Source organism: Mesitornis unicolor, unplaced genomic scaffold, assembly GCF_000695765.1.
Source record: "Mesitornis unicolor isolate BGI_N332 unplaced genomic scaffold, ASM69576v1 scaffold11214, whole genome shotgun sequence".
NCBI classification, from domain to species: Eukaryota; Metazoa; Chordata; class Aves; order Mesitornithiformes; family Mesitornithidae; genus Mesitornis; species Mesitornis unicolor.
The window spans coordinates 82239-93054 of record NW_010182086.1 but is presented as its reverse complement, the minus strand read 5'-3'; positions in this window follow the sequence as shown (position 1 = coordinate 93054).

Below are 10816 nucleotides of genomic sequence, written 5' to 3'. Positions count from 1 at the left end.
AGGAATGCCTTAGCACTCAGCATGCCCTTTGCTTCCTCCAGCAGTATAATGATATATAAACTACTTATATCTTCATATTCCCTAGTCAACCTGCTAATTAAGCATATAAAGTTGGACTTAATTATTGCCTTGCTTTTTAATCCAAACTCCTCCAGAAACCAGGTTTATATTATGAAATTTGCAAAGAAGCCTTATGAAATTTAATGCCTTACTCCTGACTTTTACTGGGCCTTCACTTTGTGCTTGCCTTTGACTTCCTTCTGGCTCAGTTACTGCCACATCCATGCTGTCTCTGACAGATTCCAAGTGGGATAAATGTCTCTTTTACATGTACATGGTTGTATGCCTCTCTAGTCTGGGTACTCCATGATACAACAGGTTAGACGACAGGGAAGTAATTTACCTGCAGGGTGAGAAATGTCAAACCCTGACATCCGCTCCTGGGAGGGCATGGCTTGATATCAGCCTAGGTCTCATTTACCTGGCTGCCTGGCAGCACAGTACCACAGGTGTGTGAAACACAACAATTGCTCTTGCCAGGATTAGAGCAGTCTGTTTCTACACTGAATATGAGGTACTTTGTCCTATACTTGACCCAAAAGCTTCACCCACCCTTCAGAAGCTCCCCACAGGCTTATTGCCCATCTATCCAGGATGCCCTTCTGCCAGAATACCCAAGTCATTTTGGTTTTAATCGTACTGAAACTCTATGCATGGTAGAGGAAACCTCCTCTTTTTTTTCTAGGTAGACAGCAGAGTAGGGTTTCTATGCTTTCTCATCAGCCTAGGGCTCATATAAGCATACACCAAGTTTCCTGGTCACCCATACTACATGTCCATCATAAACTGATTTTTTACTTTAGAGCAGGCCAATAGCTCACATGCGGGCACTGGGACATCCATGTGGTCACAGGTGGTTTAAACCAGATGGTGCAGAAAGCTTGAGGTCACAGCTGGTCACACTAACAGGAAATATAGGTGCACCAGAGACACCACACAGAGACTCACAGAGATACTGAGAAGTCTAACTTCCCCTCAAGCGTTTGGGTCCTGGCACCTGAGTACCTGTACTGACCTGAGCAATCTACCTACAGTCACACAGGGAGTCTCCAGTAGAGCAGTCAATTGCACCCAAGCTGTCTGCATCTCAGTCATCAGAATATCCTTCCTGCCTACCTTCAAAGCCAAAGCATGTACTTCATTACTGTAACGGCATGGAAAAGAAGCAGGGTTAACAAGACAACAGTTCCATGTTGGAAAAAGGAAACCTAACCATAACAACAATGACACAGCAGACAAAGACAGCAAATGCCAACAGAGAGCACAGACTCAGCCTCTTTTGTGTCTTAGTAAACATAATGCCAGGCTGCTCTAGCAACCAGTCCAGGAATCGGAAAGAAGTCTGGGCACTCCATTTGACTTGTGTGAAAAGGACTTCCTCAGCAACAGAAGTCAAATCAAGGCAGATATTATATCTCATGCAGGTTTTCAAAACAGCCAGGAAGCATTGCTGTAACTGGACATTCAAATCTCGAGCAGCTCAGCAGGCATGGAGGGACAGGCAGGTATTGGTCAGAAGTTGTCTCGTCTAAAAACTATCAACAGAGAATGGCTGACAAAGATAGAGGTTTAGATCTCTTATGCAGGCTTGTAATTTCTGCTTACCTTTGAAAGCACTGTGCGCGTCTAAGAAAAAAAGCAAAGGAAAAATAGCAATTTGGTTACAAATTTTGTTCTACCTAAAACATCAGGTGGTTAGCATTGCTTTGTCATTGCAGAAAAAAATCCCGAAACAAACCATTAATGGACTTCTGAGATGGAAGATTAGATTCAAGATTTGAATCTAATCATCTTGCAGTATACTCTGCATCATGTACCTACTGATTCTGAAAACAGCACAAGATAAAGGTGTGCTGCCGTAGTGCTCCTGCTTGCTGCTTAATACTTGTCAGAGAAACTGAAAGATGATTGAATCAGCAGTCAGAGCTTCTTGCTACACGACATTACAGTCTACAGTTCAATTTCACAAATACACATTTGAGCTTCCAAAGCATTCAACTGAAAAAAGAAGGAGAAATATGTAATGGAGAAAACAGACTTAACTGCTAGTAAGCTCAGAGAGGTATATGTTTAGTAACCCAACTTCTGAACAACCTACAACCTGTTATATAAAGAAGAGTAATGTCAGTTCCATATCAGATAAATCACTGGCAAACGCTCAAGAAATTAACCTCTTCCACTCAGGTATATTGTATTATTCCAGGTTAATGGAACAATGTGATGAAATGCAAAGGATGGCACCCCAGTTGCAAAAGTGAGAATTATCTACAGATCCATACAGTGAGAATGAGAAACCTGCAAGAAGCAAACACCTACCCGTATCATGATCAGTAAACTATTTGAGCAAAGGTGGGCCAAGGGGAGTGAAATTATCTTGAAAACAAGAAAACTGATTTCCTGTAAAGTCATAACTGTATTGCCCTCAACTGCTTTGTTCCTTATCTTTTTTATTAGCTGAAAAGAGTACATATCAAAAAAGACAGAGAAATAAGATTTCTCACAGGTTTCACTTTTAAAAAGGAAAATTTTCTGGTATGTAACCACTGTAACCTTTGATATAATACCTGCATCCTGTTATTGTTTTTATGAATCATAGTCTTCCACTTGATTCATAGTGATGAATGCCAACAAAGCAGCAATGCTGCCCTGTGTTAATATCCCTGCTGGAAAATTAGCATCATGCCTTATCATTTGCTTCTCTTGAGCCATGCGTCACTTCACAAGTATCGTCTCCCATGCTATGCTAATTCTTACTTATTCATTACTCTCATCAGCTTTTATCGTAGTTATGAAAAACAAATCAGAGCTCACTTACATTTTTGCCAGTGCATATTCTGTGTCAGGACGGAGTCTTTTTTTCTCTTTGATGAAGATAGCTTGGCTTTTTAATAGCTAACGTGCGTTTGACTCCCTTACAGGGACGTGATAACTGACTGCCAGGACGTTTCTTACAGCTTTTTAAAAGCCCCATGTTCCCGCTGAACTCTGTGATGTCATCACATCCTCCAACCACAACCACTTCTATATTTTCCCTTGCTCTGTGTTGTTCTTCATGATGCTAAGCAGTTCCTCCAAGAGCAGTGAACTCTGGAAGATATTATGCACAAAAAGGCACTTGATATCATCAAAATATATTTGCGCAAACAACCAAACCTGGAACCTGTCACTCACGGGGCTTTTGCCATAGATGTGCAAAATTAGGTCAAAAGGTTGTACAGCATGAAAAACACAAGGGTCTTTTAGTAAGATTTTGACCTTCTGTGACACTAAGGATAGTCTTGCCTCCCATAAGACAGCATTCTGCTGCTTCATGTGGCCTAACTATTGGCTCCATACCCTTCGGCTAGACTGAGCCAGTCCACACACCATGTCTGCCTGGCCCTTTAAATGCACAACACTTAAAATACAAAAAACTTGAGTGTTTGCTCCCGCCTTATGAGAATCTCAACTCCCTGGGGCCACTAAATTTGAACTTATGAGGAAACACCTGTAAACACTTCAAGCCTCATTAAGCGAGGACGTCCTTAATTTAAAAAAGAAACCCTCTTTTCTGTTTTGTTTTTATCAAAATACAACACTTCCTACTCAAGGAGAGATGGCCGTTCCAAAATAGCTTGCAAAGCCAAGGGAGGGCTGAGAGATACTTGCCATAGGAGTTCAAACAAGATCTTAGTATTAATAACAGTACCATTATATCTTACCTATTCACATCATTGCATGACCAATACCTGTTAAACCTCTTAACATTCTTTCCTCCAAAACTCAGATCATTGCGATGAATTTTCATAAGTAGTGCTGACTTAGGAGCTTAATTCCCAGAGAAATATTTGTTGGAGGCTGCACAGTGAGCTTAGGATTCTGGCATTCCTATCTTCCTGTTCAGTTTTTAATCACTGAATTTCCATAGCCCCAAACTTTGCTCTCACAAATGTCTCTTCTTATAAAAAGAACAAGGCAGGATCTGGCCAGTTCTTTGGCCAGGAGCCTATTAAAAGAATTTCATTCTTTCAGGGCTGTCAAACACCTCTCGGGAGTAGATCCATTTTTGTGAACCATTTTGCAATGTACCGTAAGTGCTGCATGTAATTAAAAAACCCAGATTAATCAAATTAAAATGAATGCATAATCATTTTCCTTCTATTTTAAAAATCTGTCCAAAACCACAAAAAAGCAAACCCCAAGGCAAACAGAGGGGAAATAAATAAGAAATGTGTACCTCCACATCGCTGCCCTCCTAAATAACACCCACCTCCTCAAGTTCTCAGGCTCAAGGGCATTGTTTAGCCACATTTTGCATATCTGCATTAATGCTTACTACCAGCCACACAGTATAATATCCTCTTTGCTGTTGAAGTGCTTAATAATAGCAGGCAATCTGTTAGCTTATTAGCTTCATAAATGGACAGGTTAGCTAGAGTCTAACCTAGCCCAGCATAGCCATATGAAGTGAGGAAGAATACTGAAACTGGCTTCAGTGGCATTTCAGTTACACCAAAACATAAAGAATTTGTGGGTTCTCATATCACCAGTACAAAAGCAGTATCATATTTCTCCCTAAACTAATGGAACTTTATTGTAGAAACCTATTAAATTTGTAGAATTAAGATAAATGCTTGTAATGCAACAGGAAATCTCTTCCTGACAAATTACGTTCTTTGAAAGCCAGGGCCTGATCATATATTTAGATTTACTTAAAGCTTCTAACACAAGACAATCTTAGGAAATACTGGGAGATGTTCCTGGAGTTTGGCTTGAGACAGTGCTTTAGACAGTGTCAGACTGTTTAGAACTATATTATGTTGCAGTTATTTTCTGGAAATACCTGAATTCTGACATCACAGAGCTACTGGAAAACAGCATGGTAAATCAAGTTTTTAGGCAGTTTTCTGCCAGGAATAAGACCTTCTTTTTAAGCATAAGAACCCACTCTGTGTACACGTGTGCTCTGCAGGGTAGTAGCAGCTCAGTCTGAGATTTGTCCACTTATGTAAAAGTGAAGGCAGACTGCATAATACACAAAAGAAAATAAAGAGACTCGTATCAAAAGAATGTATATAAGCACATCATCTCACCTTTAACCATACTTTAACTATGCTTAGAAAAGCTGTGGATAATATTTAATCAGTGAGGATTAAACTGTTTTTAAGGTCTACGTATAATACTTTAAAAATATTAAACCAGGCAGATAAAGTCCTGTAATAAACATCTAAAATGAGGAAGTTGCAAAAAAGTGCATGTTTTCCACAGATAAAATAGCCAGCGCTATTTTGGTGGCTGATAATAATCCGTTTCCATATTTTACACACAGTTACCAGACAACCTTTTGACATATTAACAAAGAATGACTCTCCAAGAAGCAGCTTCACAGTTATACAATAAGATATAAAGAGGCATGTGTGTGGAACTTGGTGAGCCCAAGCCGTAACAAGCAAAATGAAAGCCCTGTCAAACATAAGCCTCTTCTTATCTCATACGTTTTACAGAAAAAAAAGCAATTTTGTTCAGTATCGTTTTACTAATGAAGTCCAAAGGAAGAGACAAAAGCAGAAAGAAGGATGAAAAACATCACTTAGCAAGTATCATATCTGTCTCTTCCTCTGACAACTGTTGGCAAATGATGATTCTAGTTTTTAGCCTATAAATACGGCTAGTGCCCAGGCTACTGTTAGATGATCAAACAGCACTGACAACAGGAAGGCTGCTTGTGGATAGCTGTACCTTTAAAAGACACTCAGAAAATTAACTGCAGCCTTTGCCACTAGATGAATAGATGCAAATCCAGCTGCCTCCGGTCATGCTTTGACCCGTTCACCTTAAGACCAAAGCAACAAGCTCTATGTCAGGCTACATGTTAGAGTCAAACAAACCTTGGTTTGGCAAGGAACATCTCTGCCCTGAGTCAGTTTCTCAAGTTTCTGGCAGCTACACTTTAAGTCATGTCCAGAGACCAAAAGACTCACAGGCAGCGTTATAATTTGCTCTGACTGCCACACACATCTGTTCAAAGGATAACATGAAATTAACTACAAAGCACATTAAAGCACCGATGCACTGCATACAGTGCAGAAACCCTTCTCTTTAGACCTAGTGAGATGTATTTTTCCTAAGGAGGGCTGGTGGCTCTGTACACAAAAGAGCCAATCAAGGGTTGCAGCAGATCCCAGTGGATCCCTAGAGCTGATCTCAGCAAGGATGACTCCTGTTAAGGGGCAACTAAAACCAAGAACTGTGCCTACTCTGTCTGGTAGCAACATGGCCATGCAAGAATTTCAAGTATATAAATTATACAAAATCACAGGGATATATTATGTTTGACAATATGAACCTGAGATTTATCACACTCCCTCACTTCTTTGATGTTGTATTATTCCCGGGACAAGAGTTGAGCTCATAAGTAATTTTCTTCCGAAAGTAGATTAATGCTGTTGGCAGATGTCTTGTGAGTTGGTTACTGTTGTTGTGAGATTTGATTCTTTGTTTGGTTTTGTGTTTTGTTTGTTTGTTTGGTTGGTTTTTTTAAAAAAATATGTCAATCTTAGCACTTTAATCCAGCCATACAACATAAGATGTATGAATATATAAACAGTAGTTTGATATTTCAGAAAGCTTTGTGGTCTAACACAAACATTTACATTTGAGAAGAACACATTTCTGATTTAACAGGGGCTCAGAAAGGGTCTGATACAGGTAGAGAAGATGTAATCTGCTGGGACAGCCTGCTCCATCAGCTTTGTATGTTACAGACTTGGAGAAGCACAGAGACACACTAATATGGACCAACCGCTCATCAATAAGTGTGCTTTTTTGTGGGTTTCAGTGTTCTTTGGTTTTGTTCTGTTCTTGGGAATATTGCCTCTCTAGAGATATAAACCTCAAGGCAGGGCCAGAAAGAGAGCTGAAGTAAGAGGTATGCACACCTCATCGTTCAGCGCAGGCTGAGGCACCTGATAGGAGGTTCAGTGCTTTGCCCAAGGTCATATAAGAAATCTGTAGTAGGGCTGGACACAGTGGCAAAACATTTGGGGAATCCTGTGTACCAGATTCCTCGCTAATCACGTCCTTCCTGAGGAGTATGTAACCTTTTTTTTTTTTTAAATATTGCAGGTAACATTGAAGCAAACGTGGTACAATAAACTCAGAGATTATTATTTTCTTCTTTCTTTCTTTTTATTTTTATATGAGCCTCACACCTCCCACTTCAACCTCTGAAACAAATTCTGATTCATACCTCAGCTTTGATAAGGAACAAATGATGCAGCCTTCATAATACGCTCAGCTCTAGAGATTAAGTCCTTGGGCAGGGCAAATCACCATAGCCCTCATGACCTCTCAGACAGCGAGGATCTGAATCTGGGACATTACAGGGTTACTGCACATATTTTTTTCACACAAAGAAATGCCCTATATTGATCAGGCCTAAAACTGGGCATAAAAGAGAGCATGAAATCCTTCTGAACTTCTGTGCACAGATGGCTAAGTGAAGCTATTCCCCAACATCCTCAAGAAAATTCTGAGTTGCAGAGTAAAAAGAAAGAAAAAAAAACCCAAGCCAACCATAATCCTTACACTGAGACCATGTCTGCACTTCAAGAGAAGTTTCCCCATGAGCAAGCATTTGTGTTTTCTAACACACATTAAGTTTTGAAACAGACCTTTCCAGGATTTCTGTGTACTTTATACTTTTAAGGAGATTATGTGGTCTGTTCCTGAGCTCCAAGATGTCTTTGGTTTACCCTCCTTCCAAAAAAAAAAACAAAACAAAACAAAAACACCCAACAAACCAACCCAAAACCACTCCACCACTTCTTGAAGCTAAACGTGCAAGCCATTTGTAGTGGCCACACACATACTCTCAGATCTACCCTGTCCTTGCTTCTCCCTTCCTGCTGCTCACACACATGCCTTGTTCAGCACCATCTGCTTGCACACTGCCCATTCTCCTCAAACGGTCAGACCTGTGAATGAATCACAGAATACTAGGAGTTGGAAGGGACCTCGAAAGCTCATCCAGTCCAACCCCTGCCAGAGCAGGATCACCAGAGCAGTCACACAGGAAGGCATTCAGGCGTGTTTTGAATGTCCCCAGAGAAGGAGACTCCACAACCTCTCTGGGCAGCCTGGTCCAGTGCTCTGTAACCCTCACAGTGAAAACACTTTTCCTTATGTTTACATGGAAATGATAGCAGGCACGTTTAATTCAAGTCTGCGATACCAAGTCTGGCAACAGGAACAAAAGCACGTTACACAGTTTGTGTCCATACTGCAACTGGAAGCAAGACATAAACTAACCTGAACTGAGTCACCAGGAAGGTCAAGAACAGCAATGATCCCATAAGCCTAGGCTTCTGGGCTTGCTCACAAAGCCAGCCTGGGACCACAGGCACGCTACCATGTAGCTTATACACACTCTGTAGTGAGGTGTTCAGTCTAGTTTGTGTATGTCTGTGCATCTCACAGGTTTGCCTCTGACTGCAATGCTGACAGACAATCTCGGGTGAGCTAGCTCTGGGAGCAGTTGCACAGCCTCTCCCCTTTCAGATGTCACAGGGTGGCTGTGAAAGCAGATGGTGTTAAGGGGGGAAAAGAGCAGGGCATCTTTGTAACTTCCCCACCTACAAGAGCTTGCATGCACCAACACAGTGAAAACCACCCATCCAAGCTATCTGTTGAGAAATTACACACAGAACCACCCCCAAAATAAACCTGAAATTGGCAGAAATCAAAAACAGATCTCAAATGATTCATGAAGAGAAAACAGGATTAAGAACATCGTTGAATGTTACGCATATAAATCGCATGACTAGATCTGGAAGTTGGCAATGTGAGACAGCAAGAAAGCTTGGAGTTTCATCAGTTATGGAAGCAATGCAGCATAAAGGTTTCTTCCATGTTCCCACTGGAGACTCGAAAGAGCTTCCTTTTGCAGTGGTCCTACACAGAAGTCAGTAACATGCTGCACAAGACTTTGTACCGCTTGACTCTGTTGAGTCTGCCAAAAGAAAGCATTTCTTTAAGGAGTTCTTACCATCACATTTTTAATAGCCTCTCTTCCTTGTCACAGAAGCAAAACTAAAGAACAAGGAAGACACTGTGCAACATGAATTCAGTGATATTTCTTGTGACCTATATTACCCACTGTAGAAGAGGGTTTCATTCAAAATTCATGTTACTGTTGACATGAATTTCAGATGAAACCCACTTTCTGCCAGTATTTCTTTTGACTAGATGCACACTAAGGCATGTCCTAGAAAGGCATTTTAGAGCTCATACTCTGAGAGCTCACTTTATACAGTGGAAGTAACCCACCTCAAACAGAAGTATTAATGGTGTGAAAAAGCCACTTTCATCCAAGCTATGTGCCCGGCTCAGCAGAGTAAACCAGGGACTTCATCATTTCTTTTCACATTCAGATATTAACACAGGCTTACCAAAACCTAAGCAACCAGCCTTTCTTCAAGCTAAGGGCTTAAGCAGGTGGTAGATCAGGCTTCCTACCAGAAACCACAGTCAGGCAGCTTCTAGCTAGTTCATATAGAACTTGAACCTTGCCACTGTTACCACAAGGCAAAAGCTTCAGCCTTGACTGTGTCACAAGGAAAGTCAGCTCAGCAGTGCCTGGTCCCTTCTGAAAAACATTCACGTTGAAAGCACACTCCAAGTTGCTTCACTCAGCATTTGCTTTTCCATGGAACAGGAAGTTTGAAAGATTTTCCTGTCAATGATCTCCCTTTTCACCATCAGCAGCGACAGTACAGGTTTGTGGACCCTACATACAGAACCACGAATGAGACCTTAGAATAGTGTAAATTTCAACTCCCCCCCTTCTAAAGGCATTGACCCCAATTTATAAAACAGGACCTGTTAAATCTTCATTTGGCCCTCAGGCTTAGGAGAGAGCACAAGATTTTCAAACTGACTTCATATCCAGACAAAGAAAAGGGAACTAAAAGCCTCCCCTCTACCTTATCAGCTCCAGTTCCTGGTCAGGCTACACTCAGAAAATCTGACTTTCAGTTTGCAAAGTTGCACCAGGGGGCTTGCAGGGAGAACTTTTACCAAGGACCTTGCCTATTTGACAACTGATTAGAAAGAATGTGAAAAAACCCCACCCCAACTATGTAGACTAAAATGCAGAATTAAAAGCTTCCTGAAGTGGAAGCATTACTGCTCACTCTAGAGAACTGCACACAGCTGAAAGGTCTGCACTGGAAGGGAAATCATGCATGTTGGCTGAAGTTACCAGGAACAGAAGATGAAATGCCAATTTCTGGTCACTTCCACGAGAGCAACCACCACTGAGTCTGTTCTAAAGCCAAAACAAGCTCTAGGAGTGATTGCTGGAATTCTTTCTGCATCCTCATGATGGATTGCCTGCAGGAATTGATCATGGGTTCTCCATAACCAATAGCTCAATCCTCTGCTACAGGAGGGCTTCCTCTGCAGGGTTCTTCTTCTGAAACACAGTGCTTCTGGTCACTCTCAGTAAAGGACCTTGGAAGGAGCTTGTCTCGAGTCAGCTCTCGTTTCACTAATATTTTATTTCCCACTAGCAATGTAATTAAATTAGTTTAAATGCATCATACATAGAAGTGGAGAAATTCTGAAGACGGAAATTTTCATAGGGGTGAGAAGACACATTTATCTGGCACCTGAGAGAGCTGAAAGTTATTGATGACTCACTTGAGGAATTTGTTTCTCAGCGTCCAGGATGTAATTATGTGTGCCGCTATCCAGGCAAATCATCATGGAAGCCTCA